Below are 15714 nucleotides of genomic sequence, written 5' to 3'. Positions count from 1 at the left end.
CCAAGATTCAATCTCCATCATATTGTTGAAAATACCGTATGTTAAATGAAGACTTCATTGCTGTGGGAGAAATTACTCCAAAACTTAGGAGCTTAAAAGAACAGCAGGTAATAAGTATCTCACAGTTTCTGTGGGTTAAGAATTCAGGAGTTGCCTGACCAGGCAGTGGCGCAGTGGACAGAGCATCGGACTGGGACATGGAGGACCCAGGTTTGAAACCCCAAGGTTGCCAGCTTGAGTGTGGGCTCACCAGCTTGAGCACAGGGTTGCTGGCTTGAGTGTGGGATCATAGACATGATCTCATGGTCACTAGCTTGAGCCCAAAGGTCTCTGGCTTGAGCCCAAAGGTCACTAGCTTGAAGCCCAAGGTCGCTGCCTTGAGCCCAAGGTCGCTGGCTTGAGCAAGGGGTCATTCACTCTGCTATAGCCCCCCAGTCAAGGCACATATGAGAAAGCAATCAATGAACAATTAAGGAGCTGCAATGAAGGATTGATGCTTCTCATCTCTCTCCCTTTCTGTCTGTCTGTCCCTATCTGTCCTTCTCTCTGACTCTCTCTCTCTGTCTCTGTCAAAAAAGAATTCAGGAGTCTTAGTTGAATGATTCTGGCTTAGAGCCTCTCAAGGGGTTGCATTCATCTGAAGGTTTTTTGTTTGTTTGTTTGTTTTAAGCCAAGATGACCCTGGGCTGCTGAGAGCAGAAAGATTTTGGTTACTTTGGACAGTACAGATAACCCTTGTTGAATTTAAAAAGGGATGATATGGCAAAGGAGGGGAACACTCTTGTGGGGGCCTCTGTGGTGGGGTGGTACAGCCTTGAAGGGTATCTGGGTTCTGGCTTTGCCAGGATGCAAGTACAGGGGTCCTCGGGCTACAACACAGTTTTGTTCCTACGACAGTGACGTAACCCGAATTTTGGTGTAAGTTGAAACACACCCTAGCCTAAGTCACTTACCTTTCCTAACACAGTTGTAAAATCATAATCCAGAACATAAAAACACCACTAAGCCACAGAAAAAAGAAAAGGACATGAATATACTGGACTGTACACTGTACTGTAGTAACAGAAAAAATGACAAAAAATTAGTGTAAAATAAATTCCTTACCTTTATTTCTGTGGTTGGCTTACACACTGGAAGGGTCATTGCAAAATGGAAGAGAGTGACTTATTGGGAGGAGGAAGCTGGAGAGGCAGGAGAACCTGCAGAAGGTGCTGGAGATACTGGGTCAAGTCAATCAGGATTGCCTAAGGAATATGCAGGAGACGCTGGAGGTTATTCTACCTGCACTACAGGTGTTTCATCTTGAGAAGCAGCTGATATAGAGGGTACAGGATCTGTTGCAGGCCTCTCTACCTTTTTAAAGAATTGTTCCAGGCCCTGGCTGGTTGGCTCAGTGGTAGAGAATCAGCCTGCATCAGCCTGGCATATGGATGTCCCACATTTGATTCTCAGCCAGGGCACACAAGAGAAGCACCCATCTGCTTCTTCCACCCCTGCCCCTATCACTTCTCTCTCTCTCTCTTTCTCTCTCTCACTTCCCCTCCTGAAGCCATGGCTCAATTGGAGTGAGTTGGTCCCGGACATTGTGAATGGCTCCATAACCTCTGCCTCAAGCATTAGGAAGAGCTCAGTTGCTGAGTGATGGAGCAATGCCCCAGATGGTCAGAGCATGCCCCCTAGTGGGCTTGCCAGGTGGATCCAGGTCTGGGCACATGTGGGAGTCTGTCTCTACCTCCCCTCCTCTCACTGAATTAAAAAAAAAAGGTATTGTTCTAGGCTAGTCTGGAAAGTTGATGACATCTCTTCATCCAAAATCTGCCTATAACATTGCAAGACATTCATAACAACTGAAACACTCAATTTTTTAAAGTTCGGGGTTTTTTGTTTTGTTTTGTTTTTTTACAGAGAGAGAGAGTCAGACAGAGGGATAGATAGGGACAGACAGATAGGAACGGAGAGAGATGAGAAGCATCAATCATTAGTTTTTTGTTGCGACACCTTAATTGTTCATTCATTGCTTTCTCATATGTGCCTTGACCGCGGGCCTTCAGCAGACCGAGTAACCCCTTGCTGGAGCCAGCGACCTTGGGTCCAAGCTGATGAGCTTTGCTCAAACCAGATGAGGCCATGCTCAAGCTGGTGACCTTGGGGTCTCGAACCTGGGTCCTCAGCATCCCAGTCCAATGCTCTATTCACTGCACCACTGCCTGGTCAGACAATTTTTTAAAGTTTTTATGGGAGTGAGCATCATAAACTCGAAACATCATATGTTGAGACTTGTAACCCAAGGACTCCCTGTATTCAGTTTTGTGATTGCCCCCTTATTTGCCCCATCTGTCCCAGCAGACTGTGAACTATTAGTGAGAGAAATGGCATTTTCTTACTTTTATCTGAAATGCTACATATTCAGTGGCCTGCCACATATTCAGTGACTATTTGTTAAATAGTTGGGAGATCCTCAGTCTTGCGATGCATAGAAGCTGGGCCTTGTGAGGCATATTTAGAGTTTATCTGAAACAGGAGAACGGATTGGGGTGAAGCAAACCTTGTATGATATATAAATACTGTATAATAATTATACATCCCAGATTTTTTGGAACAGACCTGGTTTCAAAGATTCTCTCTATTCTTTTTTCTATAAGTACACTTACATCTGTAAGTCCATGTGCTCTGATATTTTGGTTTAGAAAATATGAACAGTAAAGCAAAGATGCCAGGTTGTTATCTCACGGTGGCTGGACCGCTGTGGCCTGTGTTCTCCCAGGTGTGCAGAGACGAGGCCCAGAGGAGGCAGGGCAAGGCTGGGTGCTGAGCGAGGGTGCAGCGACACGACAAGCTTATTGAATTTCTGTATTTTCTGACCTGTTTCTGGTGGGCGGATGTATCAGTCAGAGTCCTCCAGAGAAACAGAACCAGCAGGGGAATTTGCTCAGACATTTGCGGGGTTGGCAAGCCTGAAACCCACAGGGCAGGCTGGGGGGCTGGAAAGGCCAGGCAGAGCTAAGCTTGTAGTCTTTTTCTTTTAAGTTATTGGGTTGACATGTTTCACCAAACTATACATTTTTCAAGTGTACAACTCAGTATAACATCTGAAGGGTTTCTGTGAAAGCTTGGCTGATGCTGGAGGATCTGAATCTAAGCTAACTTCTGGGGTGGTTGGCAAGAGACCTGAGGTTTTTTTGTGTTTTTTGTTTGTTTGTTTGTTTCCCTTTTGCTGGCTGTTGGCTGAAGTCCTCAATTATTTGCCACATGTGCCTCTTGTGTATACTGACAGCATGGCAGAGCCCACGCAGTGGAAGAAACCACGATGCCTTTATATGACTTGATCTTGTTAGTGACACTTCTACTTCCTGTCCCTTATAAATGAGTTGCTAACTCCAGCCCACATTCACAGGGAACAAAATTAGGCTTCACCTCTTTTTTTTTTTTTTTTTTTTTACAGAGACAGAGAGAGAGAGAGAGTCAGACAGGAACGGAGAGATGAGAAGCATCAATCATTAGTTTTTTCATTGTGACACCTTATTTGATCATTAATTGCTTTCTCATATGTGCCTTGACCATGGGCCTTCAGCAGACTGAGTAACCCCTTGTTCAAGCCAGCGACCTTGGGTCCAAGCTGGTGAGCTTTGCTCAAACCAGATGAGCCCGCGCTCAAGCTGGCAATCTCGGGGTCTCGAACCTGGGTCCTCGGCATCCCAGTCCGATGCTCTATCCACTGCACCACCGCCCGGTCAGGCAGGCTTCACCTTTTGAAGGGAGGAGTCCATTCTCTGATCACAAATTATTTATATTCCTCCCATATGCAAAGTATATTTCCTTCCTCTCAAGAATTTCAAAAGTCTTACCCCTTTACAACATCAGCTTGAAATTTAGAATGATGGCACCTAAATTAGCTCTTGGTATGAATAAGGCTCCTTAGATCTATCTTCCAGTAAAGTTCTCTTAATTAGAAGATGTGTGAACTAAAGAGGCATGTTATCTGTCTCCCACGCATGTAAAATATAATGTGGGACAGACATAGAATAACCACTAGAGCAGGGGTCGGGAACCTATGGCCCGCGAGCCAGATGTGGCTCTTTTGATGGCTACAAATCTTTAATTAAAAAATAAATAATAGTGTTAAAAATATAAAACATTCTCATGTATTATAATCCATTCATTTCCTACCTCTCATGTTCATGTTGCGGGTGGCTGGAGCCAATCACAGCTGTTCTCCGGGACAACACCAAATATTTACTGGATAATGCATAATGAACACGGGTCGTTGTATGGCTCTCACAGAATTACATTTTAAAATATGTGGTGTTCATGGCTCTCTCAGCCAAAAAGGTTCCCGACCCCTGCACTAGAGACAGCTCTGCTCAACAGAGGCATCAAGGTGTCTGTAGCAATTCCAGAATCCAGCCAGGCAAATGTTGGAAGTTCCTTGATTAGGTTCTAAAGCTTGGAAAAAAAATCTATGGCTCTTGACTCCATGCTCTGGGCTTTCAGTTCTGCCTTCTGATTCATTTTTTCCTTTTTCATGAAAAGTAGTTTGTGTTTGCAGTTGAGTCGATATCTCAGTCTGCTTTCTACTTGTAGAATTTTGGGCACACAAAGACCTCTTTTCATTTGGTTCTATTCCTGTTCCTTTCAGGTCAGTGTTGCTGCTGATATAGTTCTATTAAAAACTGTTGATTCCTTGAGCATCTCACTGAGGTTAATGAGTCTCGACAAAAACTACACCCACCAATCTCTTCAAGATATGCCCTTCTCGACCTTGGGCTTCTTCTGAGGGATAACATCCTCAGAAATCCTTTAGTCTGACAGGATCTGTCAGGCACACGCTTAAAATATTTATGTGGCCTTGTCTCATTGACAGATACTCCAAGACACCACCATATAGATCTTTCTGAGGTCTTAAGAGATTTTACAATCACAACCTTGGTTTCATGTTTAGATCATGTATTCCTAAGAGTTCCTGGACTTGATCTTTATCTGAAAGCCGAGTCTTCATTTTGGTGTTGTTGGTTGTCTAGAGCAGTGGTCCCCAACCCTTTTTGGGCCACAGACCGGTTTAATGTCAGAAAATATTTTCACGGACCTGCCTTTAGGGTGGGATGGATAAATGCACAAAATAAAATTATGCGAGCAGCTTAAAAACTGTGGTATTTTTTAATATAATTTTCGAACTTACAAGACAAGCATCAGGAGTGAGTCTTAGACGGATGTAACAGAGGGAATCTGGTCATTTAAAAAAAATAAAACATCATTCAGACTTAAATATAAGTAAAACGGAAATAGTGTAAGTTATTTATTCTTTCTCTGCGGAGCAGTACCAAATGGCCCACGGACTGGTACCGGTCCACGCCTGGGGGTTGGGGACCACTGGTCTAGAGGGTCTGGAAGATTTAAAAAACCATCAAGTCATGGCTCCTTTATGTTTAACAGTTGTCCCTTCAGCTTATCTTGCTCCTTTCACATTTTAGTAGAGCAGGAAGATGAAGCTAGGACGCATGTTGAACGCTCTGGCTGGCCATCTTAGACTACAAATTCATCCGGTAGGCACAGCATCCACTTTCTGCATCACTGCAGGCCTCTGTGTTGCCAGGAGTTCTGCCAGGACATAACAGGATCTTGTGTCCTCCAGTTCTCAGTAAGATTTCCTCATTCTTCTTTAAGTGACCTTCCTCAAGTCTGGGCTTCTACAGCTGTCAAGGTTCTCTACCAATCCTGTCTTCAGAGTCATTCCAACTTCTGTCTGTTGCCTGATTTCAAAGTTGCCCCCACATTTTAGCTATTTGTTATGGCAGCACCCCTACTATTAGCTAGCAAAATTGGTATCTGTTATCTATTGCCGTGTAACAAATTACAGACACTTAAAAGATGTGTACACTTAACAGTTTGATAGGTAGTGCCAAATTTCTCTCCAAAATGGGAACAATGTATGAGTGGCCATAGCTCACAACCTCACTTCACAACATCATTAATCTTTCTTAATCTTGTAGGCTTCTTTAATTTGTACGTCCTAGACAAGTACTTGTGAGGTTGAATAAAATGACCATTTTATGTCTTCTTCTAGTAAGAGCCTCTTTATATCTTTTGGGTTTTGTTTCTCAAATGATTTATATGGGCAACTTTTAAATTACAGATATTAATCTGTCCTGTATATCGCAAATATTTTCTCCTAGGCCATCAATTTTCTTTTATCTTTATTTACATGGTATTGTGTCTTACAGTGGTTTTAACTTCTTTTGAGATTGAATTTGTCAGTCTTCCCTCAGGATTTGTCTTGATTAGGATCTAAATATAATAGAAAATTCTACTTTTTTTTCTAATCCTTTGATAGTTTTGTTTTTGAATTGCATGCTTTACTTCTACTGATGTTTATTTTTGTTCATGGTTAAGGTAAGGCTGTGAGGAAAGAGTGGAGTTTGGGAACATATAAAATGGAGTCGCTTTAACTAACATGTAGGTTGGGCATGAGAAAAGACTCTATTCTTGCTCTAACTAGCCTGGGAACTAAAACTTTTTGACTTAACAGTTCTGGTCATTGCTGGATATACATATGTACAAACACTAGGTCTCCGCATTATCCTCTGAATAACTCTTGAAGGACTCACATATCCAAACCACCTGATATCCACCTGATATCCATAATCCAGACCACTGGATGTGACCAGACCTCCTGGCACTCATTCTCTGGACCACCTGGCGTCCGTCATCGAGACTGCCTGACATCTGACTGATAATCATCCTGGAACAATCCTAGGGCTAAGAATGCAGGGATAATTATTCTTAAAAAATGTACTGTTTAGCCTGACCTGTGGTGGCGCAGTGGATAAAGCGTTGACCTGGAATGCTGAGGTTGTTGGTTCAAAACCCTGGGCTTGCCCGGTCAAGGCACATATGGGAGTTGAAGCTTCCTGCTCCTCCCCCCTTCTCTCTCTCTCTCTCCTCTAAAATGAATAAATTAAAAAAAAAAAAAAATGTACTGTTTACTAAAAGAACTCAACTTTTCTTTGTAATTCTGTTTGGGGTCCTTTATTCTGCTCTATTGGCCTATATATATATCTTTGCTGAGCCAATTGCTGTGCTGTCAATGTTGACGTTACACTGTTTAAACCATTATAACTTTGTATTATCCTTTGATATTCTGAAGGGCACACACCCACATTGTTTTAATTTATAAAATGTCTTGCCTTTCAAGAGAAGTGAAGGCAAAAATTAATGAATGGGACTACATCAGACTAAGAAGTTTTTGCTCAGCAAGAGAAACTGATAACAAAATAAACAGACAGCCAACTAAATGGGAAATGATATTTTCAAACAACAGCTCAGATAAGGGCCTAATATCCAAAATATACAAAGAACTCATAAAACTCAACAACAAACAAACAATCCAATAAAAAAATGGGAAGAGGACATGAACAGACACTTCTCCCAGGAAGAAATACAAATGGCCAACAGATATATGAAAAGATGCTCATCTTCTTTAGTTATTAGAGAAATGCAAATCAAAACTGCAATGAGATACCACCTCACACCTGTTAAATCTAATAATAGCTAATCGCTATTATTAACAAGACAGGTAATAGCAAATGTTGGAGAGGCTGTGGAGAAAAAGGAACCCTCATACACTGTTGGTGGGAATGTAAAGTAGTACAACCATTATGGAAGAAAGTATGGTGGTTCCTCAAAAAACTGAAAATAGAACTACCTTATGACCCAGCAATCCCTCTACTGGGTATATACCCCAAAAACTCAGAAACATTGATACGTAAAGACACATGCAGCCCCATGTTTATTGCAGCATTGTTCACAGTGGCCAGGACATGGAAACAATCAAAAAGCCCGTCAATAGATGACTGGATAAAGAAGATGTGGCACATATACACTATGGAATACTACTCAGCCATAAGAAATGATGACATCGGATCATTTACAGCAAAATGGTGAGATCTTGATAACATTATACGAAGTGAAATAAGTAAATCAGAAAAAACCAGGAACTGCATTATTCCATACGTAGGTGGGACATAAAAGTGAGACTAAGAGACATTGATAAGAGTGTGGTGGTTACAGGGGGAGGGGGGAGAGGGAGAGGGGAAGGGGGGAGGGGGAGGGGCACAAAGAAAACTAGATAGAAGGTGACAGAAGACAATCTGACTTTGGGTGATGGGTATGCAACATAATTGAATGACAAGATAACCTGGACATGTTATCTTTGAATATATGTATCCTGATTTATTGATGTCACCCCATTAAAAATATAAAATTATAAAAAAATAAATAAAATGTCTTGCCTTTTAAAATAGCGTTCCTTCTACATAAACTATGATTGCCAAGATCTAAAAAGATTGTTGGATACTATTGGAATGGCCTTGACTCTTTAGGTTAATTTGGAGAGAATTGACATCTTCATACTATTGGGTCTTCCCACATAAAAAAAACTTTATTTTCATTTATAAGGTTGTTTTTGCTTGTTACCAAAGTCTCATAATGTGCTTTCTATGGGGCTTTCTCATTTCATATATGGCATGTTTGTAGGCCTTTCATTCTTTTGTTGCTAGTGTTAATAGAATTTCCCATCTAGTTGTCCCCCAGAAGTTATATAAAAGAATGAAGCAGCACTTTAGGTATCAGCCTGGAAAGAATTTCCCACTGGCTGCGTATACCACCAGCCCCACCCTTCCACCTCCAGCAGTGTGGACGCACAGCCACCAGAGTCTTCCTGGTAAAATGTAAACTAGTTCATGCCACTTCCTTACTCAAAACATTTCAATGGCTTGCTTCCCATTGTCCCTAGAAGAAAACACAAATGTCTTAACATGATCCACACCGTGTGGCAGAATGTGGCATCTTGGTGGCCTCTCTGCCACTTCCTTTCTTGGCTGCCCCACTGCAGACACCCTGATGTTCAGTTGCTTGAACCCATGAGCTTTCTCCTCCCTCACAGCCTGACCTAAAGTATTAGCAAAATGAGGAAGGAATAAAGAATTAGCACAGCCTGTTGTAGCCCTATGCTGATGAGATTTTACTCGTCACCTGACAAAGATGTTCTCCTCGACTAAACTTCATTCAGGCTCCTTTGAGCGCAATTCTTGACTAACATAGCCCAGGTGTCACCCGTGAAGGAGTTCTTCCCTCCCTCAAGATAGAAGTCAAGAGAGGGGGCAAAACAGATTCAAAAGAAGAGCTCTATAAAAACATAGTGGAGGGAGAGGAGCAGGAAGGGAGCTGGATGTGCCAAGGCAGTGGACACCAGTGAATCTAGCTCCTCTCAGACTGGACTCTTCACAAAGGTGCTTCCAGGCTTCCTCTGTGGACTGGCATGATGGGCACAGGGGCAGAGCAGATCTCTTTGGGGAGTGCCTGAAGAGAAACTTGAAACTTACCAAGGAAAGGCTTAAAAAATAACGGAAGAGCATTTCCATTGGTTTAAGAGAGGCCCAGGCTGTATCACAGATCTAGCAAGAATCCTGATAAGTCAGACTTTGGAGAATCCAATTCCTCATTCTTTGATATTTGATCACTCTGGACTCCTTTAGCAGGAATCCTATTGGGTTGGCTAGTTTAGCTAAAACCTCCCTACTTTTAATGTTTCCTCTTAGTATTTTTCATCCATTGACACTTCACAACTCTGCTTATTGGCTATAAGTAAGGTGACCAACCTTTTTACAATGAAAAGGAGTACAAAAATAAATTGAAGAAAACAATATCGTAAATAAAAAACATTTTGCAACAATAATACATTATAATATGATCAATGCATAATAAAAACATTTGTAATATTTTATATTGTAGGCTTACATGCCTATTAATTTTTCATAATAATTGTAAGATAAAAGTACTCATTTAGTAAAACTAAATATCAAACAAAACCACTAATTTGGAGTGATATTTGGGTGTATTTATCATTTTCTAATTTAAAAACGTCTGTTTTATGCAACTGTTTAATCAAAATGAGTTATTAATAGATATGGTTTGAGGTTAGATTTCCACTTTAAAACTCGAATTTCGGGAAAATACTTATAAATTAAATGATATGTATTTGGAAATTATTAACTAGATAATGAATTAATAAAATGTGAATTGTGCTTACCTGTCTATGATTAAATATTCACTGAGAAATAATTGTGAGTCTACAATGTTGTATTTGCTGTGTTGTGTTTCAGTAAGAAGTACACAAAGTCACCCTGGCCGGTTGGCTCAGCGGTAGAGCGTCGGCCTAGCGTGCGGAGGACCCGGGTTCGATTCCCGGCCAGGGCACATAGGAGAAGCGCCCATTTGCTTCTCCACCCCTCCACCGCGCTTTCCTCTGTCTCTCTCTTCCCCTCCCGCAGCCAAGGCTCCATTGGAGCAAAGATGGCTCGGGCGCTGGGGATGGCTCTGCGGCCTCTGCCTCAGGCGCTGGAGTGGCTCTGGTCGCAACATGGCGACGCCCAGGATGGGCAGAGCATCGCCCCCTGGTGGGCAGAGCATCGCCCCATGGTGGGCGTGCCGGGTGGATCCCGGTCGGGCGCATGCGGGAGTCTGTCTGACTGTCTCTCCCTGTTTCCAGCTTCAGAAAAATGAAAAAGAAAAAAAAAAAGAAGTACACAAAGCCATTGCATGCTTGGTATATATCCCATGCTCTCTCAAGGTCTCCTGTGCAGAGTGCATTAATCTCACAATTGCGTCTCACCACACTGTACTGATCCTTGATGAATTGTCATGTCAAATACAAATACGTTAATCACACGCAATGGATCGACTCTGCATCGATTGAATACAGACATTTACAGATTAGTCTTCCAATATCAAAAAGTCGTCCTTCCATGTAGGAGGACGCTTTTTGAGGGAGGACAGAACTTACAAAAGAAGGACTGTCCTCCCTAAAGGAGGACGATTGGTCACTTTACTATAAATCCACAGCCGGCCCTGGCCAGTTGGCTCAGTAGTAGAGCATCGGCCTGGCGTGCAGGAGTCCCGGGTTCGATTCCCGGCCAGGGCACACAGGAAAAGTACCCATCTGCTTCTCCACCCCTCCCCCTCTCCTTCCTCTCTGTCTCTCTCTTCCCCTCCCACAGCCAAGGCTCCATTGGAGCAAAGTTGGCCTGGGTGCTGAGGATGGCTCCTTGGCCTCTGCCTCAGGCGCTAGAATGGCTCTGGATGCAACAGAGCAGCGCCCCAGATGGGCAGAGCATCGCCCCCTGGTGGGCATGCCGGGTGGATCCCGGTCGGGTGCATGCGGGAGTCTGTCTGACTGCCTCCCCGTTTACAACTTCAGAAAAATACAAAATAATAATAATAATAATAATAAATCCACAGCCGCCTTTGCTGTATTTCAAGGGATTTGAGCCCAATCTCTCTTTCCTCTTATGATAGTGTCCACACCTATTGCAACAGTCCTGAATAAAGTTTCTCTTACCATTTTAACAAGTGTTAGAGTAAATTTTTTTTTAACACAACTTAGACAATATTTGTGAAGGAAGATAATTTAGATAAGTTATCTTATTTCTAGTTCAGGCTTGTGGATAGATAATTGATCACTCATTCAGGGCTTAGTTACAGGGAACAAAATCAACTCCAGCCTGTTTTGGCAGAAATGAATTAACTACAGAGTATCACATGGCTCATAGAATCTTGTAAGAGCAGAAGAACTTGCCTCTTGGCTGAAATTCCTTGAGCAAGTGCTCCTTTCATGACCAGGAAGCCATATGCTGGGTCATGTAGCTCTACTTTCATGACCAGGAAGCCATATGTAGCTCTACTACAGCTGCTAACTCTGGAATCACACCAGTTCAGCTGCAGTCTGCACCAGTAAAAAGAAGACCTCATACCCTGTCTCTGTCAGTACTTAACTCACCTCTGAATTCAAGTCTCAACCACAATGAAGAGACCCAAAACTTTGATATAATTCCAGCAGCAAGGAATTCTGGGAAATGTAGTTTACAGCTTCTGTTACTACAGGGAGACCTGTTAGAACCAGGTTGAAATCGATGGATGCTGAATGAAGTCAGCATCCTCATAATCAATGATGCAATTAATTGAGAGGGGTAGACAGCCTAGGGCCTGGGCAGACTGTTAGTGCTTAAAGAAATGTGAACAGCCAGTGGCAGGAAGGGAGCTCCTGCTACTGGGTGTGGATCCTCCCTCTGACTACATTTCTCTGCTCTCAGGGCATGTCCCATTTGTTTAAGAGAGGAAGCTGTATGCCAAATGGAGAAGCCTCTACTGCAGCTGTTAGCTCTGGAATCACACCAGCTCAGCTCCATAAACCATTCTGAAATATTCATGAATTTTGTCACTGCAATCATGAAAACTGAGGGTGAGCTCCATTTGGTATAGGAATACTAACCTGGCTTTTCCAAAAAATTCAAGAGGGTTTGGAGTTAAATCTGCTCTGGCAACTGGCAAGCATGTCTCCATTTAGCTATAGAAAAGGCTCTCTTACTTCCTTATCTTTTAAACAGTGCCATCTGGTGGTACATCTCTCTCCTCCAACTCACTACCTGTACCTTTTTCTATTGGTAAATAATAGGTATGTAATTTGGCTATTCATTTAATCTGTTAATGCAGACCAAGTACCAAGATGCTAAAAAAGATTCCAAATCCATCTGGAAACATTTTGGTCATTAAAGACTGCCGTGATGCCACAAAATGTAATGATCCACAAGAAGCTAAACTTCAAAAGCCCAAATCTCTAGATTGGGGACAAAGGTAATGTTGGTGACTGCCTGTCACCTACCTCTCCTAAATATGTCCTTCTTTATCCTCCACCACTTTCCACAATTGGTCATGGATTGTGAGATATTATGATAATGAAGGAATCTGAAAGGAGAGGGGGCTGGGAAACATAATGGGAAAGGGACTTAATTTGATGTATGTAAATGAACTAGGGAGCATGAGAGGGCATCTCTCAGGTGAAAAGAAATGGCACCAGGTACTCAGGCCATGGTTTACCAGTGTCGTAAAGTAAAGTAATCCGCGAGTTCCATAGAGACACCAAGGCAGTTTACAGAAGAAACTTTAGAAGGAGTTTTATTATTAAGCCCAAATCGTGCAGCCCAGAATATAGCTCTGAGGCTGCTTTTATAGACATAGTCACATACTGGTTGGGGGGAAAGGAAGGGGAGCATGGTACAAAAGTCATTTACTAACAAGCTTATTGAGTTTTTGCTGTCTTGTTACAACGTTTATCTATAGGATCTATCAAAAGAAAAAAAAACATTCCTATACACTAAGACCATAGGATAACACAGTAGTGATGAATGTTTTACATACCTGACAAAGACATTCCCAAACCTTCTAGGATTTACCACCTATTCTTGTCGCCACAATAGTGAGATGTTTAGGATAAGGAGAGAAGCTAAATGAAGTTACTTTTGCTAAGAGTGTTGGGGTTAGCTTATTAGGAAGTCTAAAGCTAGTCCCCGCTTGCTTAGTTTATAGATTTTTTTTTTTGTTTTTTTTTTGTATTTTTTTCTGAAGCTGGAAACGGGGAGAGACAGTCAGACAGACTCCTGCATGCGCCCGACCGGGATCCACCCGGCACGCCCACCAGGGGCCACACTCTGCCCACCAGGGGGCGATGCTCTGCTCCTCCGGGGCATCGCCTCGCTGCAACCAGAGCCACTCTATCGCCTGGGGCAGAGGCCAAGGAGCCATCCCCAGCGCCCGGGCCATCTTTGCTCCAATGGAGCCCTGGCTGTGGGAGGGGAAGAGAGAGACAGAGAGGAAGGAGGGGGGGGGGGCGTGGAGAAGCAAATGGGTGCTTCTCCTGTGTGCCCTGGCCGGGAATCGAACCCGGGTCCCCCGCATGTCAGGCCGTCGCTCTACCGCTGAGCCGACCGGCCAGGGCCTAGTTTACAGGTTTTGTACATACAAAAAAATTCAAAATGATGATTATTAGAAAGCATATAAAATGTTACAGAATACAGGTTTTTCACCCAAAGGGGAGGAAGTGGGCTCGTGATCCTTTTGTCTAGATCAGGGGTAGTCAACCTTTTTATACCTATCGCCCACTTTTGTATTTCTGTTAAGTAGTAAAATTTTCTAACCACCCACTGGTTCCACAGTAATGATGATTTATAAAGTAGGGAAGTAACTTTACTTTGTAAAATTTATAAAGCAGAGTTACAGCAAGTTAAAGCATATAATAATAATTACTTACCAAGTACTTTATGTCGAATTTTTGCTAAGTTTGGCAGAATAAATCTTTATAAAACAACTTACTATAGTTAAATCTATCTTTTTATTTATACTTTGGTTGCTCCACTACTGCCCACCATGAAAGCTGGAACACCCACTAGTGGGCGGTAGGGACCAGGTTGACCACCACTGGTCTAGAGCAGGGGTCCCCAAACTACGGCCCACGGGCCACATGCGGTCCCCTTAGGCCATTTATCTGGCCCCCCGCCGCACTTCTGGAAGGGTACCTCTTTCATTGGTGGTCAGTGAGAGGAGCATAGTTCCCATTGAAATATTGGTCAGTTTGTTGATTTAAATTTACTTGTTCTTTATTTTAAATATTGTACTTGTTCCCGTTTTGTTTTTTTACTTTAAAATAAGATATGTGCAGTGTGCATAGGAATTTGTTCATAGTTTTTTTTATAGTCTGGCCCTCCAACGGTCTGAGGGACAGTGAACTGGCCCCCTGTGTAAAAAGTTTGAGGACCCCTGGTCTAGAGGTATATGTCACTCTCATGAGTCCAGGATTGGAGTAAGAGTCAGGATTAGTGTACGAATTTTTAATTAAGGTACATATATATTGTTTCCTGAAGGCTTTTAAGAAAGGAGAAGAGGAAGGGATTTTCAGATAGGCTCTATCTTCTTTGCTCTGTCTAGCAAGTGGCCTCAGTCCTTCCAGAGAACTATGGGACATAGTTAAACTATGACTAGCCGACTTTTGCCCCTACAAGCTCTTCTTCTTGCATTATTCTTTTTTTTTTCTTTTCTGTATTTTTCTGAAGCCAGAAACGGGGAGAGACAGTCAGACAGACTCCCGCATGCGCCCGACGGGGATCCACCCAGCACGCCCACCAGGGGGCGACGCTCTGCCCACCAGGGGGCGATGCTCTGCCCCTCCGGGGCGTCGCTCTGTCGTGACCAGAGCCACTCTAGCACCTGGGGCAGAGGCCGAGGAGCCATCCCAGCGCCCGGGCCATCTCTACTCCAGTGGAGCTTCGGCTGCGGGAGGGGAAGAGAGAGACAGAGAGGAAGGAGAGGGGGAGGGGTGGAGAAGCAAATGGGCGCTTCTCCTGTGTGCCCTGGCCGGGAATCGAACCCAGGACTTCTGCACGCCAGGCCGACGCTCTACCACTGAGACAACCGGCCAGGGCCTCTTGCATTATTCTTGTTTTTTCTTCCTCCATCTGTTTATTTATTTACTATCTGATGGGCATTTGGGTTATTGCCAGTCCTCCAGGGGTTCTGCACAGGTAAAGTTCCATCTGGGTAGGATGAATGAAGAGACACTTATGATTCCTTCTGGCCCTGGAGCACGTGGTTGGCGATGCCCTCATGGCAGCATCCTGGAGGACAGCAGTAACCGTCTCCACAGCAGCAGGCCCTGCTGGCACTGCACAGGGTAGTTCTTGTGACTTGGGTCTATAGCCCGTCCCACCCTACATTGCCTGCTGCTTTCTTGTACTTTCCTTGGTCCCTTACTTATTTCCCCAAACTTTGAACTGAGATGGCTATTTTTCAGCCTCTCATGAGGCCTCGAACTTCCCCTTTGTCCTGTTCATG

General features: G+C 43.3%; 1 protein-coding gene across 1 annotated transcript in view; it reads left to right on the top strand.

The window, feature by feature from the left end:
* Positions 1-6646, top strand: part of GFM2 (GTP dependent ribosome recycling factor mitochondrial 2) — a 106355-nt gene extending 99709 nt beyond the window's left edge. Inside the window, exon 22 of the transcript XR_010750317.1 lies at positions 6563-6646. The gene's annotated coding sequence lies outside the window, so the exon portion shown is untranslated. The remainder of the gene's footprint in view (positions 1-6562) is intronic.
* The last annotated feature ends 9068 nt before the right edge of the window (positions 6647-15714 follow it).

Source organism: Saccopteryx leptura, chromosome 1 (assembly GCF_036850995.1).
Source record: "Saccopteryx leptura isolate mSacLep1 chromosome 1, mSacLep1_pri_phased_curated, whole genome shotgun sequence".
NCBI classification, from domain to species: domain Eukaryota; kingdom Metazoa; phylum Chordata; class Mammalia; order Chiroptera; family Emballonuridae; genus Saccopteryx; species Saccopteryx leptura.
Note: the sequence above shows the minus strand (reverse complement) of the source record. Positions and strands in the feature narration are given on the sequence as shown.